Source organism: Furipterus horrens, unplaced genomic scaffold, assembly GCF_987537825.1.
Source record: "Furipterus horrens unplaced genomic scaffold, mFurHor1.1.pri manual_scaffold_2, whole genome shotgun sequence".
Lineage (NCBI taxonomy): Eukaryota > Metazoa > Chordata > Mammalia > Chiroptera > Furipteridae > Furipterus > Furipterus horrens.
The window spans coordinates 36,426,862-36,447,235 of record NW_028327172.1 but is presented as its reverse complement, the minus strand read 5'-3'; the positions used below and the strand labels follow the sequence as shown (position 1 = coordinate 36,447,235).

General features: G+C 46.6%; 1 protein-coding gene across 12 annotated transcripts in view; it reads left to right on the top strand.

Annotated features, from left to right (window-relative positions):
* Positions 1 to 20,374, top strand: part of BMAL1 (basic helix-loop-helix ARNT like 1) — a 104,095-nt gene that overhangs the window by 42,904 nt on the left and 40,817 nt on the right. Inside the window, exon 1 of one of the 12 annotated variants that reach the window (XM_090263869.1) lies at positions 12,875 to 12,911. The exons of the other annotated variants lie outside the window; for them this stretch is intronic. The gene's annotated coding sequence lies outside the window, so the exon portion shown is untranslated. Of the gene's footprint in view, positions 1 to 12,874; positions 12,912 to 20,374 lie in introns of those variants that run through there. 12 annotated transcript variants of the gene reach the window in all.

The window sequence follows — 20,374 nt, the reverse complement described above, 5'->3', positions numbered from 1 at the left end:
CCTCCCTCCCCTCCTCGGGGCTTGTTTCTCTAGTTTGCCCCGCTCTGCCCAGCTGCTGCACCTTTACTGAGCATATAGGGAGCTGAGTCTGTTAAATTTAACTGTTACCTCTTAGACACTGTGCTTTCATTTAAAACATATTCACTAGCAACTTTGATCACAGATAAGAAGGTCATTTCACTTGCTAAGTTGTCTTTTTTATGACAACTATTACAGTGTTTTATTTAGGCCCTTTCGGGTTTAGCGGAGTTGCCTTCTCTCCTCCCTGTGGGAATTTCTCATTAACAACTTTTAAGAAGTCTTCGGCAACTTAAAAGTCAACATAAAATGTTGGCTAATGCAGGATATAAATTTTGATTGCCTCTATTTAAGGGAGGCTGAAAACAAGTGTACTGCTTTAATGCAGTAATTGATGACGTTGTAAATTTTAACAGTTAAAGACACTTAGCCCTTTTTATTTGCCATGTCATAGAAATGGTTCTAATTTGGAATAATCCTTAATGAAATAGGTGAAGAGACTAAGATTCTCCCCATCATAGTTTTTGTCTTCGGCAAGTCCCTACTTCCGTCTAGCCAGGGCGCACCCAGGGTCCGGTGCCCACACGCGGGCGGGGGAGGAGGTGCCGCATCCCACAGTGGTTACTTTAGGGGAGTCCTTGCAAACACTGACATGTTAAAAAATTATTATCCTATGAGCTTTTTAATTTTCTTGTTTTATCATCGTGAAAGAGTACACACACTTTTAACAAATTCAGACAACACTGAAGTGCATTAACCTAAAGGAAGAAAGTCTTCTGTGACCCCCTACCCCAATCTCCCCAAATATAGGCGCTTTTGAGGCTTTGTTGGGTACACAGTCCTGGACTTTTTCATTTGCTTGTTTCCCCCTCTACCCCTTTACCCCTGCCTCTGTTGCGCTCACCCCCAACATGCTGGATTTTACTTGTGTTCTGTCAAAACGGAATCTCTCTGTGCATACTGTTCTGCAGCTCTCCTTTTTATAGCCAACTTCCAATTACTGCATTATCTCTCTTAAGTCTATATGTACAGAGAAATGTGCCTCATTATTTTAACAGTTGTACTCCACGGTACGGATGCATTTTAAGTGTATTTACTCATTTCTGTATTGGTAGACCCCGAGGTTTTTTCTGATCTTTTGCCATTGGAACCATGGCTTCTGTGGCAGTTGTTGCATGCACCTGTGAACGTGCGCAGGAGACTGCCTGGGATACGGATACCTAGAAGTGAGGCTTTTGACTTGAATAGTTTGTCATTTAAATTTTAAATCAGTGTTGCCTAATTGCCCTCCAGAAAGGCTGTACCATGTCACAGTCCTCCCAAGAGTGTCCAGTTATTGCTCCAATAATCTAGTTTTTGCTTAAACATGTATAAGGAAAATAAACTTTAAAAACTCACCAATATGCCATCAAAATGATACATTTGTCTTAGAAAAGCATTCAAAATACATATATCTGTAGATGTAATTAATGATTTTCACACCTTGATTTTAGTGATTATCATCTTGTAGGGTGACAAAAATGCTCCCCAACTACTATAACCAATTTAACTATCAAAAACTTAATGTAAGGGTTGCACCTGTTCCAGGTAGCCTTTGGAAAAAGAACAGCCAAATCAGAGCCTCCTTTTCCTCAGCTCTCCCAGGGCCGCCTTGCCCTCCCCACGAAGGCTGGGCTGGCATCTGAACCAGCTGCACCAGGGAGTGCCAGGCGTTAGGCCCAAGATGCTTGGGGAGAGGGAGGTGGCGGGTGATGTAGTGAGGCACCAAGGATTCCCCACATCTCCTTCTTACACCTGGATGCCAGGTTCTTCCCACGTGTATTTTCTCATAGCAGGCACTCCCCTCTCCCCACTATTTATATCTGAAGACATTTGAGCTCAAGGAAGGTCTGGCTTACTGAGTGTCACACAGCTGGTAAGTGACAGTACATTGGACACAGGACTTCTGATTCCAAAGTTAGTGGAGTCAGACCCTTGAAAGGACTTTTGCATGCAGAACACGATGGACGTTTCCTTTGCTGAGCTGGGGTGGAGAAAGGGAAGGGAAGTAACATTCCCAGACTTCTGTGGCCACTTTTGTCCACAGCTTTCTCCTCGGGGTACTGACATTTATGATCATGTTTTAGAATACTTTCTTAGCATTTGGAAGGGTCTGTGAATTCTTGATAAGGAGCCTTAACTGATCATACGTGGCTGAGAGCTGCTGATCCGGAATGTATCTTTTTCTCCTTATAAAAGGACAGGTCTCTGGAGATGGTTGGCTTACCACCTGCTAACTGCGTGTGAAAGTTTGAATTCTGCCATCTCCAGAGGCCTCCTCTCTCTCTGCCTCTTTGACCTGGTGCCTGGCTTTTGATAACAGGTTATCCTTTATTGGCCAAAGCGCCTTAGCAGTAACCTCACTTCTGAGCCTGACACCACACATTCTCCTAGGGTGCCTTCAGCTTCCTTAGGCCTGGGCAGGGTGGTCTGGACTAGTGAAAACAGGGATGTGGAGCTGGATAGACCCAGGTTCATCACTTACTAGAAGCATGGTTGATCTCAGATCTCTTGAGACTCAGAATACCCCTTCTAGAAAATGGAGATAGTAAGTCCCTCATATTGGGCATTTTGAGGAACTCATGAATTACCATTTGAAAGGTGCCTCTGAGAGGTTCAGCACAGAACAGACACTTGATAAACGTAAGCCCTCTCTCATTTTCATTTTCCTGCAGTAGAGAGAATCTTCTCCTCTGGGGATGCCTCGAACTGGTCGCTGCTGGCCAGGGGTCCTGAAGCCAGGGGAAGGCCACCACATGAGCCCTGCGATGGTTCATATGCAACATGTACTCCCAGGAGCTCAACGTGCAGACACGGTGTCATAAGTGCAATAATAAGAATCAATTAAAAGAGGAAGATTAATTAACCTCCAGGTGGGGTGGGATGGAAGAAATTATCAAGCAAGTATGATATTGAAGGTTTAATAAGAGCTTGGCAGAGAAAATAGAGCCATATATAATAGGCAACCTTCTCCATTGGTAATAAAGCTGTATCATTTTTATGTATATACCTTAACTTCTCTTAACTCTTACCAATATGTATGTATTTAAATTCATCCTCTCTGTTTTCTCTTTCCTCGTATTCTGCCTCTCCTTCTATCTACCCTACCTTAAGATACTCAGCCACTAAGTTTCTGAAAGAATTTCTTTATGCTTTAGTAAATTCTCAGAGTATCATACTGCTTTATTCCGCTGAGTTTTTCCCAAGAACTTCAGTGTAGCTAACTTTTTCCATTCTCTTTTTCTACAGTATGAGTAAGTTCCTTGCTTTCTTGGCACTGAACAAACTACCCGCCATTTGATGTTTACTGAGTCACTCCCATATACCAGGGCCATGTGTCATCCCATTCAGTCACCAGAACAACTTCGTAAAACAGGGACTGTTCATTCTTTCTTACAGATGAGGAAACCGAGGCTCAAAGAGGTTAATATATTGAATATTACACAAGTGGGGGAGCCACAGTTTAACTCTGGGGTTCCTTTCCCTTTCCTCTGCTCAGTGTCTTGCACACAGTAGGTGAGCAGCAAACATTTGTCTGAGGGAATAAGAGAGCTGCCACATACTGGTTGGTTCCATTCCCGCTGCTGGTTTTGTGGCCCAATGGTGAGGTGATGGCCCTCCTCACTTAGCTTCCGACCTGTAAATGGGCCCCAGAATCATACAGCAGTAACAACTGAGTAAAACTCAATTTCCCATCCTCTCACTTTTATTTCTAAGGTACTTGCGAGCTTTGTCTCTGCCCCGTAAGGACTATTGGAGGGCTGGCATGCACAGTGCTCCAAGGGCCTGGCCTGGGAGTAGGAGACTTGGGTTCCAGCTTCGGTTCTGCTGATGACTCCTCAGTCACACTCGGTAAATCACACCCCCTCTACAGAATCATTTCCTCAGTTCAGTTCGGGGTCCAGGGGGTCCCTAAAGATCCTGCTCGCTGTATGACCTCCTATCACAGAGTGAGGCTGTGGAATGTGCTGGAAGGCACACAGGCATTGGTGTCAAGAAGACCTGAGTATGACCCTGACTCCTGTCTTCCCAGCTCTGTGACCCTGGGCAAATCACCTAGCCTCTCTGATACTCATTGTTCACACCTGTACAGAGGGCAGATAGGACCTACGTCCAGGATCACTCTCAGGATTGCAGGAATCCAGGGAAACACAATCAGTGTCCTTTCCTCTGTCTCCAGCTCCTGAGTGCTTTGGTTTTGGACTCACTTGGCCTCTCTGGAGTGAAACCCGAAACACCTTCATCAGGTCCAGTTACACCTCACAACACCCTAAGATACTCAGCTCAGTTCTTAGATTTCTTGAAGCTCTTTTGTGTTGTTAAGAATCTCCTCGAAGGAAGGCACCGCTGTTGAGCTTTATTAGTGCTTTGGTGACAGCACCTTACTTCTTCCACCTTTTTCCCCTTGCACACAGCAGCTGCAGTGTCAGTCAGTTTGCATGTATATAATTTCTTCTATGCTTTTTTGAAGAGAGAGCTGCGTTCATTTAGCAAATATTTGCCATGCCCAGCTCTGATGTTAGGAGGTGGGATACAGAGAGGAATAGACTTTACAGTCACTGCCCTCAAGGAGGAAGGGTGCAAATAGCTTGTGATGTCATCAAGACATGCAACGGGTGCCGTGGAGAAGAGGGGACTGAGCGGCTCTCTCCTGAGGAATCAGGAGGGGACTCATAGACAAGAGGTAACTTTTGAGCAAGTCTTAAGATAGGAGCAGGAGAGATAGACCAATCCAATGACAAATATTGTTTAGTCATTTGTAATCTCTCTCTCCTCTGCTTTATTATCAATCACTTAGGACAAAGCATGACATACTGTAGACCCCCAATAAATATTTGTTGAAAGAAAAAAGAAAAACCCTTTTAGATGAGAAAACCCAATGAAAAGACAAGTCTTTTCATAATCAAGACACCATTTAGGTAAGGATTCAAGATCCATACAGAAGTGTACCGTATCTTAAAACAAGAAAACAATAACCCTGGCTGCTGTGGCTCAGTGGATTGAGCGTCAGCCTGCGAGCCAAGTGTCGCTGGTTCGATTCCCAGTCAGGGCACATTACTAGGTTGCATGTCAGGTCCCCAGTTGGAGGCGTGAGTAAGAGGCAACCACACAGTGATGTTTCTCTCCCTCTCTTTCTCCTTTCCCCTCTCTCTAATAAAATAAAATAACGAAAGAAACAAAAATTATTTTTTTAAAAAAAGAAAAACTAAAAATTTCTTCTGACAATTTGAAGAGAGACAGACAGAGAAAGAGAGAGAGAGAGAGAGAGAGAGAGAGAGAGAGGGAGGGAGAGAGAGAGGGAGAGAGGAGTTCATGCTGCAAAAGTCTAGGTGGAGCATTCCAGCCCGTAGGAACCACAGGGCAGAGGCCAGAGCCCTGGGGGAGGTAACGCCTGGGTGTGTGTCTGGGGCTGTGGGCGGGAGGTGGAGGACCTGAGTGGCCATGACCATTGACAACTCCATACCTTTCTCCCGAGGCCTCAGCTCACATACCCATTGTCCACTGAACATCCACACTTCGGTGTTTCAAGGGCATCCCAGACCCAACATGATTAAATAGGAGTCTTATTTTCTTTTTCTTAAAAAGAAAAAAAAGGCAAAAACATAGCCCTGCTCCTCCCCCAGTCACCCCCATGTTATTTGGCACCCCCACTTACCTGGATACCCAGGCCCAAAATGTAGGCATCATTTTTGATGCTGCTCATTCCTTTGGTCCTCACATTGTCTGTTTGCAATTCTTGATAGCTATTCCATCAGAGATATCTTAAAAGCTATCACACTTCCCTACCCTCATTCATCTCTCAGCAGGTCTCCCTATTTCCACTCTACCTTGTTGCTATCAGCCTTCTACACAGTCAGGCAGAGTGACCTTTTAAAAAGTAAATAAGATTGCATCACTTCCCTGCTCAGAACTCCCCAACAGTTTCCTGGCATCCTAGCAATAGAATCTAAAGCCCTTGCCATTAGCTGCCAACCCCTCCTATTTCTCTGGTCTCATCTCTTAGCAATCTCCACTTTGCTCATTCCATTCCAGCCACTGCGTTTCATGCCTCAGGGCCTTTGCACTTGCTGTTCCCTGTCTGGACCACTCTTCCCCAGCATCTTTGCCTGGCTTACCTTTTACTTCATTCTGGTCTCTGTTCAAATGGTCTTTGACCTATGTAAAAAAGCATTTCTTTGCCCCATCCCTTGCCCCATCACTCCGTCTTCATACCCTACTTTATTTTTCTTCATTAACATTCATCACTATCTGACTTTACATTATATGTTTATTTGTCTTTATTGTTTTTCTTACCCCACTAGAATATAAATCTGTGAGGATGGGACCTTGTCTTATATATCTCATTTACCACTCTATCGCCAGGGCCTAAAACAGAGCCTCCTGGCACACCGTAGGTGATCATCGTGTATTAGGTGGGTGAATGAAAAAAATGAATGAATTCATGCAAGTTAAGACTTTGGTTTTTATTCTGTGGGCAGTGCAAATCTAGTAGACATCTTTCAGAAGGTGAGTGACGTGGTCAGCACTTTTATTTTAGAAAGCCAGCTGGTGGCAGTGTGGGGGCTGGACCGTAGGAGGAGGCAGCAGGACTGGTTAGAGGCAGCTAAAATGGTCCAGGAAGTTGCTACTGAGCCCTGTGTAGAGCTGTGGGGATGGAGAAGAGGGAAAACCAATGACAGAATGTGAAAAACTTTGAATATCTTTGGTTCCTATTGGGAGAACTTTGTACAGTGAATCTTAAGAAAAATGGGGTGGCAAGGGCGGGGCTCGCTAGTCTGGGGAGAGGCTGGCCTCACTCCATGATGAGTGTCACCCCAGGCAGATGTCAGCAAGGGTGCACATCCTGAGCAAAGCTGCTGGCTCTCCGAGGAGTGACTGCTGCTCCATAGACGCCTTCCATTCAGTCCTCAATGGAGTGTAGTCATGGCAGTGGTGACACTGAGTCTGACTGTCCTTCCTGCAGACGGTCCCTTGATCTTACACAGTGCACAATGACACTAAGTCATTGCAGGACACTTGCCCTAATAAAATCTCCTTTTTTTAGAATGCCTAGGCTTTCCCCAAGTTTCAGGCCAGGTTTGCTGATAACTTGGGGGTTCAGCATTTCCCTTACCACAAACATGCACAGGAACTCTTGTGCTCTGTCGGGTACCAGGGAGTCAGACCGACAGTGGGCACCAGTCCTGAGCATAGGCATGTGGTCTGGTACTGCCTCTTGAGAACTTCCTTCTTAAGCTTGAATGATTTCTTCTTCCCCAAATACCCAGTTCTCTCCCAGTTTTGATGAAAAGCCTTTCATCTTCACATTCTTATCCATCTGCTGAGGTGTCCCATCTCTGTCCCTCTCCAAGAGCATGCCACCCCAGGCCTTGGTCCGAAGTTCCCAATCCTGTGTGTTGCGCCGTGTGAAGTGAAATGCTGTACCATCTGTGTAGCCAGATGCCCACCTCCCACATCTCCCTCTCTCCTCCAAAGGTCCAGATGTCATCAGAACAACATTAGTAGCAACCCTATAGAGCTTCCTGTGTGCCAGGTACTGTGTTAAGCACTTTATATGCACTCTGTCTAATCCTTACCACCCTGCAAGGGTGAGTTTCATTATCATTTTTGAAGCTGAGGCTGCGCACTAAGGTGGAGCTTAGTAGCTAAGAGCATGGACTTGGAGTCAGACAGATCCAGTTTTGAATCCCAACCAGCTGTGGACCTTGAGCATGCCACTTAATCCTTTTGACCTTCTCTTTGCAGATCTCGAAAATGGAGGCAGTAGGTAGAAGGTTCATAGGGTTGCTGTGAAAATTAAAATTAAATGAAATAACATGTTGATTCATAAGTTCCTAAGTACTTGTTTGCTATACTCTAGACTTTGTGCTGTCAGTAAATAATAGCTCATTATAGATACTATCTTCTTCATCGTTGTCTTCCCATCCAAGGCTACGTGGCTAGTATGTAGGTGTAGCCAGGGTTTGAACATGGCCCTGCATTCCTCCAAAGCCTATGTTTTTTCTTCTTCTCACACTGTTGCTCCCAAGTTCATTTTGCCTATTTACTTTCTGGTCCCTACGTTTGCTCTCTCGGTCTTTTCTGGTTGTGCCGTTTGTTCCTGTCTGAGCAGTGAGGTTAAGCTAAGGCTCAGCAGTTCCTTGGTCCCTTCCAACCAGTGACCTCTTCTCATTGACTGCGCAATCCACCAGTGGCGGGGCTGTTCAGGCAAGAGCATGGACACTTTTCCCTGATTGTCAATGTCACATTACCTACTGGGAAAGCAGGCAGGGCTTCCTATATAGCTGTTTTTGCCAGCAGGATTGTCCAAAGAAGACAGAAACAGCAGCAGAAAGAGCTGATGGGTGTCCCTGTCTTTTGGGCTCACAGATCACTTTGTAAATCTGGTGAAATTTACAGAGCCTCTCTCCAAAAAAAAAATACACCTGGCAAATGCTCACAAGCCCAACATTTTTCACGAGATATCATCCTCAAAACCCACCCAGGAATCCCAGCTGAGAAATCCAGACCCGGAGGATAGCTTATGTGTTCTTTTGTCATCCTGATGCTCCTCATTCACAACCACGAAGGGTTTCTCTTTCTGCAGGATGTTGTACTCAAAGGTGGTTGGGCCATCCTGATAGCATTTGGAAATACCTGCTCTATTGATACTATCTGCCTTTTTTATTTCTTTCCCATATTTGAGATGTGTACTTACACACTAGAACTGACCTGGCCATTTTGATGAGACTGTCCTACTGATTTGCACATAAATTCAAGCCTTAACCTGCAGCTAGCAGCCAGACTGGAGAGGGTTTTTTAGCTCAAAATATTAGACTGATAGGAATTTCATTGTAATATATAGATTATAAAGGTGCACAAGCTCAGCCTCAGAAGGGTTTAGTGTTCTAAATTTAGGTAAATGTAAATTTCTACTTTTCAATTTATAAGTTTTTGAAATTTCAATCCTAACTAATATGCTTTCTTTCCTTTTTTTAAATTTCAGTTTTCAAAGTATGGGTGAAGGCAAATTCCTAGGAGAAGGCAAAATTCGAGCCCCTATACCCCTCAGTCTTATAACTTGCTTGTAGGCCTCTCCCTGGAAGCTTTCCAGCAAACCATGGAATAAGCCTACTGTTTCTAACAGTGACAGGAATATGGTGTCACTGCTGATGTTCACTCCCCCCCCTGCCCGGCCTTTGGGGGTCCCACAGAAAGACAGGAATGAACCCCTCATAAAGGAGGTCCCAAATCCTCCCTTCTGCCCTGGCTATAGTGCCAGAGCCCTCCGCAGATAGACGTGACACTTGGATTTGGGGCACAGGAACTGAATCCATCATACCTGGGATCATTCGATATAAAGCTCTTTCTGATATGTAGTTTTTCCTCTAAAGTTTTTATTCTTTGATTTCCCTAAATTATAAAAGCAACAGATGCTCACTTCTAAGCCAGGATTAGAACTCTTCACGCCTGGCTTGGAATTTCAGCTCCATCAACTCGTTAGATGTGTGAGCCTGGGAAAAAACATGCACCCTCTCTGGCCTTTGATTTTCTCATTATACAGGAGGGATGATTTCACCTCATAGCACTGCTGTGAGGATTGAGGGGGACTGGTACACAGAATGTTCTTCCAGAGGTTTGACATGGATTTGTTGTACTCAGCGAATATTTATTGAGCACCTGCCATGAGCCAGTTGCTGGCTAAGTTGCTCTGGAGACACTGGAGAACGAGACAGAAGGGGCCTGTGCTCTTGTGATAATTCTCATCAGAGGGGACACAAAGAAACAAGGTCATTTCAGAAATTAGCAAATCAGAACCCACAGGTGGTGTGTGAGTCGCAGGAACTGCCTGCCACTTTAGCCTGGACGGCCTCCTCTCTGAGGAGGCTCCATGATTTGTGACTCCCAGGGCCCAGGTTGTCCAGAACACTCCTGCTTTGAACAGTTCCGCCCCCTAAGTATAGGTGCCAAGTTTGAGTTTGGAAAATCTGACCACATTGCACATATCAGTTCTCTTTTGGGTGGTACTTGTTTACAAATTGGCTCCCCATTCAGACTTCCAGCTCCTGGGGCTGGGAACTGGGTCGTGGGGACTTTTGAAGGAGGCTTCTTGGCAGGCCATGGCTAGTACTCCTCTCGGAGCGCTCACCCGGTTGCACTGACACTGAATGAAGAGCCTCCGTGTTGTCGGGCAGCAGGGTGATGAGTTTCTAGCCAGGGCCCATGGTGTGCCAGTGCTACTCTGAGCATTCTGCTGTCCAAGGAGCTGGAAAAATTTCCGTCTCAGTGAGACTGTGGCACACTGCAGTCTCCTGCTTCTCTGCATGCAGTTTTTTAAGGGCTCGTTGAAAGCGAGGCCGCTGGGGTGGCCCCAACTTGTGCATTGGCATTTGAGCCGCAGAGCAGTCAGCTAGACACCGATGCCAACCTCGTTGCCCTTTGTGGGGGATAGTATGGATCTTTAAATAACCATTTCAGCCCGGTGCATTGGGTACCGGGGACCCAAACCAATTAGTGAGGGAGGCTGTTGGGCAGTGGAGTGGGCTGCCTCTGACCAACCTGTCATGTCCACAGCTGACCTACTTTTGTTTGACCTTGATTTGCTCAGTGCAATTAAAGACACTGTTGTGAATGCACTTCTGTCTGACTTAAGTCCAGCATGTGACAGCCAGGTTCTTAAACACATACATGACCCAGGCATATGGATGAATAGATGGATGGTTGGATGGTTAGTTTTTCACTTACCTCTGAATTGTAATTTGATCACAAGGAAAGGGTTTAATTTCAAGAACATGGAACAATTGTTTGAGACTAGACACAAAGCCAAAGCAGCAGGCCTTGATTCCTTGCTACAGGGCAGCTTAATCAGGAAATGGCCTAGATGGCTGCCTTTCAAGTAGGTCCTTGCAGTAGCTTGGCAACTGGCACAGGGTCATAATTGGAAGAATTTGGCTCTGAGTGTCTGTGGGTGTTTACAGTGCATTATAGGGCAGGGCTTCTTTTATTTATAGAATATTGTGAACAACAAGCAGCAGAAGGCTGAAAAGCCACTAAATCTCAATTTATTTTTAACAAATTCCGTTTTTCCCCTCATCCCAGAAGGAGAACCGAGTTATTAAAAAACAGTAAAAAATACATCATCGCAGAGCATGCCATATCTAATTATGGGGTTGCCAGCATTAGCCTGCAGCCACACATTTCCAAGGACTTTGTAAATCAACCATCCATTCAATCTGTGAACTTATATGACTCCTATTCTTCATTTAGATGTAGAGCGAAATTATTGGCAAGTGAGTGCTGATCAGAAAAAGTTCTACACTGTCTAAATTAGGAGATGGAAGATATAAATATAGAATAGTGTGCGTATGTTCCCAAAGGGAGATAAAATCATTCTGCATTGTCCATTGTACTTAGCTATGCAAGCCCACATTCCATAGCACTAAATATCCACTCTAGGGTTGTTCATTGATTGCAGTAGCAGCTCTGGGCCACTCAAAGGAGCTGTATTGTGATATCTCATTGAGCCCAACCCTGAGTAATTATTACCCATGTATGTGAAAAGACATGAAGCCAGTGCTTCTGGCCTGCATTCTCACAGTGCATTAGAACTGGATGAGACTTCAGAGACCCTCTAGTTCAAGTACATCTCACATTAGGTAGAGAAGCTGAGAGGCCCAGAGAGGACAGTGACTTGCCCAGGGCCCCATAGTCAGTCATGGCAGGGCTAGGCTGGGGCGCAGTCTCTGCTTTTCTCCGACATGCCCTGCTCCACTGAGCTCAGAGCCAGCCAATTAAGCAGGTCTGATTTCTGTCCTTCAAGGTTCATAGTTTCAGATAGACAGGCATCAAGACCATTGAATAATGACCATATGCATCAATAGACCAAGTTATATGTGTACAACAAATCACTAATTGAGTGGGAGAGATGGTGAGGATGTGGAATGTTGGCATCTGTGTCTCTGGATACCAGGGCAAAGATAAAATCAATTGCTCTCCGACCCACTTGGGAAAAGCTATATAGACGCTGTAAAGCTTCTAAAGGAGAATGGCGCACACATTTGCTGAGTGTTGGGGGAGGGAAAGTGTGGTGCAGTGATGGGTGCCCATGAAGATAAATATGGCGGTTCTGCAAGAGCCCTGAAAGTGGATCATGGAGGATGTGTCACAGGAATTCCAAAGGGAGTGAGGGACTCAGGCACAGGCCATGGACAGGCGAGTTCCGTGGAATGCTCTGCCCTGTGCTGGGACAGCATGCGGGTGGCACGAGGGCTGCCCTTCCCAACCCTCTGGCCCCGGGTAGAAGAGTGATAACTGCCTGACCCTCAGCATCCTTTGTGCAGCACTCCAGGCAGCCAGGGTCCATGGACTAGAGCTGGCACGGGAGCTGCACCCTGCCTCTTACTGTCTGGGCTGAGGCCCTGGGTGTTAGTTCTCTGTCTGAAGTTGGGGGCGGGGGGGCAGAGGGGGTGAAAGAAACCCTTATGAGAAAGGATAGACTGTGAAAGCTTCTGGAAAAGTCACCTCTTGGCAATGCTGGAGGCCAGTGGTTTTGGAGGATGCAAGGAAGCCAGGAGAGGGTAACCTGGACCTAAATTAAAGCTGTCACCGTCCATATAGAGAGGAGCAAGTGGGAGAGGAGAGATTACAGGGGAGGAAGTAGCAATGGGAATTAGCTACAGGCAGACAGCCAACTTGGGGGTAAAGGACAGTGACGTGCTGGGACATGAATTACTGCCACAGGGGAGGTGCGTGGTGGGGCGGGAGGAATGCAGTCCGCCAGATGCAGAAGCTCAGGAGCCCGAGTTACTGAAGCTGGGGCCTTTGGGTCGTTGAACACATTCTCTCTGAGAAGAGATGGTCTGTCGTCCTGCCTGGTGAGTTTCTGGCCACCCTGACAGTGATTAAATATGCTGCCAGGTGTCTCCAGGTGGCAAAGAATGAAATCAGTACACAGAATGTCCTCAGTGTCATCTTCATAATTTCTTTTTCTTAATTTTTTGATACCTCCAGCCATTTACCTGCTTTTGACTTCTCAGAGTTGAAAATATATAGATTAGCAGTTTTCAATACTTAGAAAAAGGCTGATGAGCTTTTAGTTTGAGAATTCCTTTTATTTCTTCTTGGATTTGTATTATAGTCTTAATACAGTCTAGTAATATTTTGTTTATAAAATAATTTCTAGTTTAAAAAATATTTTTCATTTTTAGTTTATAAAGGTAATAATATATTTCATGACAAAGGGTACCTCCTGGATGTCCTACCTCTGAATCAACTTTCAGGGAGCAGATTTTCCCCTTTCTCTCTTCTATTTCCTGCTCCTGGTCATTTTCCTGTGTCCCCTGCCCTTTCACTGTATGCAGCTGGGCCCAAGGGACCAGGTCTTCAGGTCACTGGGTGTGTCAGTAAAAGGTTCGGTGGTAAGAACGCTGAAACCTTTTCCTGAGAGGAGGTTGGGAAGTTGCCTGTGAACTGAAACCACCCCCAGCCTTCCTGTCTCAGTCCTAGCCTGTGGGGTTGGTCAACCTGATCACTTCATATTGTGTGTCCCAGGTGACAGTGGCATGAGTATTTGATGCTGTCTTTAAATTCTCTGAAGTAAGAAAACATTGTAGTTTGTTGCCATGACCCTGTCATTTCACACTTTCTCTGAATTGCTTTGCCAAGCACCCAGCAGGTATTCAGGAAGTGTGTTTGGGTCATTGCCCCACTGCTGGTGACAGCCACCATCTCCGCCGCCACCACCACCGAATGATATTTTGAGAGCATTCAGTGAAAGTCCTGAAGGAAATCATTTGATGAGAGCCTGAGTTGCAGGGTTGTATAAGTTAAGACTGGTTCAAAGTCCATCTTCCTTCCTTCCCCGTGCTAATCAGCCACACCCTGGCTATCAGCATTTACTTGCACATTATCAGAGTGATAGAAAGGTCCAGTAGGAAGGGGCATCAGGGGTCACTTCCTCTGTCCACCCTCCTATAACGGGTGGCCTGTCACCCTGGCAGGCACCCACACACTGGGCAATTCTGCTTCCCTTTTGGGACGTGTCTCCCTGTTAGAAAATCCTTCTTTGTTCTAATTCACATCTGCCTCTTGGCACTGTTTCCTCATTGACCTAGTTCTGCCCTTTGTAGCAACACAGAACTAAGGTCTGTAGGTGTGGCAAGTGTGGAAGTCAATGCTCATGAACTCCCTTCCCCACTCCCTGAATCTCCCTCCCCAGGGTTTATGTTCTCCAGTGCCTTCAACCATTTTTTATGTGACATACACTCACTCAGACTGGGAAAACGTAGACACGCCAGTCCACCTGACGTGAACATCTTTTGGATGTGGGAGGAAACCCAAGTACCAGAGAAAACTCACACAGACGTGGGAGACCGTGCAAACTTCACAGAGACAGTAAACCTAGCCAGAAGTTTTGTTTTTCTCATCAACTTTATAACGAAATGACATTGAATGAAATGACATTATTTGAGGACATACTGCATATGGAATTTTCCAGGAACACAACCACCATTTACATGAGGTTTACTTTTTGTTATAAATAAGTATAAGCATCTTTCATTATTCTCTAGGGTTGCTGTACACAACATTTGCTTATCGACATACATATTATCTTATTCTAATTTTATTTTCTTTCTTCTTTGTATTAGAGTTAAGATATTATGTTTGACTGTTCTTGAAATTATGAATGTTGGTAGGTTATATTATTTACAAATTTCATTTCAAGAGAAGGAAAGGAATGTTAAAAATATATGTATTGTATCTGAAAATACAAGACAGGGAATGTGCGTGTGTGTGTGTGTGTGTGTGTGTGTGTGTTAGCTTATAAATTAGCTGGAGAAACCTTAATATAGATTTGAAATGAAAAGAAATGGTTTTATTTCTCTTAGATATACAATAGAAATCAGAATTTTTAACTGTATTCCTTGTCAGAGAAATAAGATGTTTTGATGTTCCTCCTGTCCCTTTTAGAAAATACATATTTCAAAGAGTCTGAAACAGTTTTTATTATCATCTGTTTTTAAACCTCTCCCACCTATACATATGTATCTTTAATGTTCATGTGTAGATTTTTATAGAAAGCAAAACCAGCCAGGCTCCCTGTTCTTTGCCAAGTGTGTTTGGTTATGTGACCGCTACCGCATAAATGAATTGTGTCAATTTCATGAATTCCTGTTCATATTCTTTACTTATTTTTACACTGAGGTATTTGTCTCTTCATTGGTTTATAGGCAGTTTTATTTTACTTTTTTTGTTTTAATTTATCTGATTCAGAAAGAATATATTCCTTCATCTGCTCTAGAGTCAAACAGACCTGGGCGTGGGCATTCCCAGTCTTGAGCTGAGAAATGTTAGGTTCGTTACTTGACCTCTCTAAGAATTAGTTACTCCTTTGAGAACAAAATGAAACCACACTGACTGGCACAAAATAAAATCTCAGTGTGCACTTTCTGCTGCTACTATTTTTGCATTATTATTTTTATTGTGATTCCTGCCCTGAATTATTTTCTCAGAAAAAGCACCTTGAGCTCTGACACCCATGTTTTCTCAGCTCCTTAGACATGTACCGATTGCTGTAACCGAAGCTCAGGAAAACGAAACTGAAATCACTGAAATATGTTTTTTATTGCTCGTATAGGAAAGAGACAGATGAAGGAAAATTAGCTGATTTCGTTTCAGTTAAGGAGGAACTCTCAGGGTCATTCCTGGGGTCAGGGCACACTTAGATGAGCATACTTAGGTCTGGGGCCCAGCTGGAAGGTCTTGAGACTTGGCTCAAGATTAAATCATCTTCCTCAAACTGTGCTTGCCAGGGCAGACAAATAGGCAAGTGCATTTCAGAAAGGTTTCCAGTAATTCAGAGTGGAAACAGGAAAGATGGCCTGATTTACTGTGAGTGAACCAGTTAAACACACCTGCCATTCCCCTAGCACTTGGTTGCTTCAGGTCCTTGTTACTGGTTTTGGCATCTGTGCAGTGTAGGCGGAAGGTGGATGGGCACAAGCCTACCAAGCCTACCCTGCCCTCTTTCTCCTACTTGGGACAGAGGTTTTGCTTTTCTTTGCTGAGTCACTGAATCAACAGAGCCTGTGTGGAGCCTTGGTTGTGGAGTTGGGTCTGCCTGGGTTCAGTCCCTGTTCCCCACCCCCAACGAGTTGCTGCACCTCTCTGAGCCTCAGTGCCATCTTCTACATGATGTTGATAGTAACTCCCTCTCCAAAAGGTCATAGTGAGGACAAAATGAGCTGTGTAGGGCCAGCACCGCCCTTGGCATGTTTGGTGGTCAGTAAGTTGGAGACAGCCCCTGCTCCAGAAAGGTGGGCGGCTGGCAGGCTGCAGCCCCGTCACCTGCGATGCAGCTGAGACGTCTCACAGGCCCCTCTCACTTCACATGCCCCAGACCACCGGCTCCCGCCCCCGCTGGGTGGGTCCCTCCAGCTGTCACACAGGGCACACTGCCTGGCCAGTACATTTGGGCTCTGTTTTCTCCCCCTGCCGTCCCCTTGTTCTGTGGGCCTTTGTGCAGCTCACAGACTGGCTGCCGCCCCTCATGTCAGAAAAAAACAGTCAGGAAATCCCGTTGGCTGTTCCTTCAGAGTATACCAAGAATCAACAACATCTCATCACCCCACCATGGCCACTCAGCCCGGACTCCTCTTTTTTCTTTTTTTTTTTTTTTAAGATTTTATTTATTTATTTTTAGAGAGAGGGGAAGGAAGGGAGAGAGGGAGAGAAACATCAGTGTGTGGTTACCTCTTGCATGCCCCCACCTGGGCACCTGGCCTGCAACCCAGGCCTGTGCCCTGACTGGGAATCAAACCAGTGACCCTTTGGTTCACAGGCCAGCGCTCAGTCCACTGAGCCTCACCAGCCAGGGCTTCGGACTCTCCTTATACCTCCTATCCCGCTGATCAGCACAGCCTGCCTGAAAACATACCTAGAATTTGACTGCTTCTCTTCCCCTCCACTCCAAAGACCAGGGCTGGGCCATATCGTCTTCCTCCCGACTGCTCCGGTCCTCTCCTTACTTGTCTTCCTGTGCTGTCTTTATCGCACCTCCCGCATCCCACCACACACTCATAAACACTTGGGTCCCCCCAACACATACACGTGGTATCTCCTCCCCTCGTCACACACAGCACCCCCTTAAGAAGCGCCCCTCCCCGCAGTCTCTTCTCAACACCCTCGTCAGACTTAAAACCCAGGAGGCGTTAGTGGTTGGTTCCCTGACACTGCTTGGCTCCACCACAGCCCTTTGACTGGCTCTTCTTAGCCAGAAATGCTCCTTCCTTGACCCCTCACCTCCTCACGTCTAGACTACTTTCATCTCCAGTGCGCTTCCAGCCCTGTCTGACTTCCTCCCCCGCAGCTACCACTTCCCAGAATTATTTATCTTTTTTGCTCACCTTCCTCACCAGTATGTGTGCGCACAAGGATTTCTGTCTCCCGGTCCCCAGCCCCAGCGCTGCTGAGGAGAACAGTGCCTGGCACTTGGATGCCCTCAAAATATTTGTTGGAAGATTAACAGTGTCTTTATTATTACAAAACTGTCCTGAATTGAAATGTGACTGGTACCTGCAATGTGTGGTGGGAATGTACTCAAAAGATCAGTTCTTTCACCACAGAAGTTCCCTGGCATATGTGGGTGCTCAGTAAATCGTGTTGGGTGGATTGCTTTAGGGTGCTGGGGCCGTGGTGGCCATCTGAGGCCTCCTTACCAGAGCCTATGGCCGGCGGGACGTAAGGGGGACGCCCACCGCCCTGTGCCCCCAGTGTCTCTTAACCAGGCGTCGTCATTTCACCCCGGAGCCCCGGTGCGGCCCAGCTCTGAGCAGCAGCGGTCAGCCTGCCGGCTTCCCCTTCTCCCGCAGGCTGCGTCTCTCTAGGGAAGTTATGGCCCTTTGCTTTCACCATCTACCTCCCTGGGCAATTCCATAGTTCTGTTCTTGTCACCCATTGGCTCGACATTCTCATCATCCTATTCCCAGCTTTCTGTAGGAGGAGCTATTTCTCTATATTTTAGTTTCATTGACCGAAGGGATTGGACTTTCAAAATACCACTTACTTTTCAAATTCTTACTCTTTGGTGCTTCCTGCTGCAAAATGCTGACCCCTGGGATGTCTTCCAGCCCCCTCCCAGGCTCCTCAATCCAGCCTCTCCCCAGCTCTCCTCATCGACTCCCTCCGGGTCCCTGGAGCTCCCTGTCCTGGAGTTCCTCAGCTTTATGTCACCTTGACAGCCAGTCGTCCCCACTCCCTAGGCTTCTTTCTTACCATTTCTGAGCCCCAGCCCCACTGTTTTCAGTCTGAGTTTGCTTTCTTCGACATCAGCGCTTCCCTTTCCACAGCCCTGTTCTCCTTTTTTCACCAGCACGCACAAGGTCACCCACTTCAGGGAGGTCACAGGCCTGGTTGACAGGCTCTGAATAAACACCTGCTGTGTGGCCTCACCCAAGTAGCTCTGCTGCTGTGCACCCCCCACCCCCTGCACCCCTTCCCGGCCTGTCCTCAGGGGCTGGAGCCACCCCTTTCTACCCCGTTCCCCCCACCACCACCACCTGTTTCACAGTTGGCCTTGCTTTCTGCCATGGCAAAAGGTGGAGGCCATTACATAGAGATGCTTCGGTATCTGTTTTCTCCACTGCCTAATATTCTTCCCGTTTTCTGTCCTACTCTCAGCCTTCCCCACCATCTCTAAGACTCAGCCCTCGTTGGGTGCAGCCCCTGTTGCCTGTCCCAGCTGCCTCAGACACAGCCCAACCAGAAGCACAGGGCCCCCCTCTGGCCACCCCATCTTGACTCTGCTCTCCCTCTCTGGCACCTTTCCCTTTACCTCCAAGTAACAGCAGTGCATCCTCTTGTTTCCTTCAGAACAAGATGCAGGTGTTCCCCAGAGCTTTGTTCAACTTCAGGCAGGAAGTTTTATGATGGAAAGAGTGTTTTTCCCCTGAATCTTTAGGACCAGGTTCTCTTTTCTTATTCTGTAGTATTTAAAAGAAGAAAGGACAAGGAAAAGGAATCAGGAGCCAGTGATAAGTCTTTGGTTAATAAGCATGACTTACTGATGCTTCTTGGTGTGGGGAGGGAGACGTGCCATCTTTGAATATGGGGCCATGTCTAGGCCAAGGGTCAGGGGGAGAGCTTTGCCCTCAGGAGGCTGCCACCCAGAGCTGACATGGCAGGACAGCCAGAATGTAGCAGATACAGAGCCCCCTGCTCTCAACACACACACGACGTTGAGCATCTGCTCTATGCCCGGCCCTGTGCTGGGCACTGGGGAGCAAAAGGGAGTGAGGCCTGGACCATGATCGGGGAGAAGCAGTACCTCTGGGCTCCCTTGGCAGGTTCAGATTCCACTGTCATCCCCCAAGTCACGCAGAGAAACCCCATGTCTAGGCTGAAATTAAAGGTTTGGGAAGTGGGCTGAATGGCCGTGGCTGCTGAGAGGCAGAGGGCAGCTGGGGGCAGAGGGCAGCTGGGGCCAGAGGTCATGCACTGACAGAGGAAGCGGTCAGAGACCATTCATGGGGAAAAGTAGACTAGGGACCTCAGACCTCAGACCTCAGGCTGCTTTCAGAAGAGCCAAGAGGCTGATAAAGCCATATCAGCACCTTCTGGCAAGGAAATCATTAGGGAGGTCCCAGGGAGGGGATCCTTAGTACTGAAGACCTCAGGACTCCCCCTGGGGTGCCCCACAGAACCCTTGTCTAGTTGATGTCAGGGGAGCAAAGGCATGCGGACAGGCACATGTGGGGAACTGAAGACTCTGCTGCTTCTGGACCTTCATCTCCAGGGACATGTTGAAAGTTCAGAGAAGCCCTGCAGAAGGGCTAGGTAGGGGAACCTAACTATCTGACCCAGCATTCCCCATACTTCCTTGGCCACTGATGTTTCCCCCATGGAGCATCATTAAAGCCCCAATGGAACCAGTGTCCCATGACAGAGCTTTGGCGAGTGCCAGCTCCAGTAATTTTTAATTCCCTGCTTCCTCTGGAATGTGCCCACTTCTTACTTATTCTGTGAGGGGGCTAAGCCATATAGTGGAAAGGCGATGGGCTTTAGAAGGGACTGACCTGGTTTAAATCTTCCTTCCCATAAAATCACCAGCCTGGGTCAGGGTGCTTAACCACTCTGGAACTTGGTTTCCTCATCTGTAAAATGGGAGAGGTGACATTAGTCATGTTAGAGAAAATAATAGTAGTTAATACTTGTAGAGGGCTTATGTGCCAGCCACCATTCTAAGTACTTCCTATATCTCCACCACAGCTCCAAGGTAGGGAATGTTATCATTTCTACCACCAAGTCAGGAGACCATGGCACAGAGAATTAAGTGTCCTGC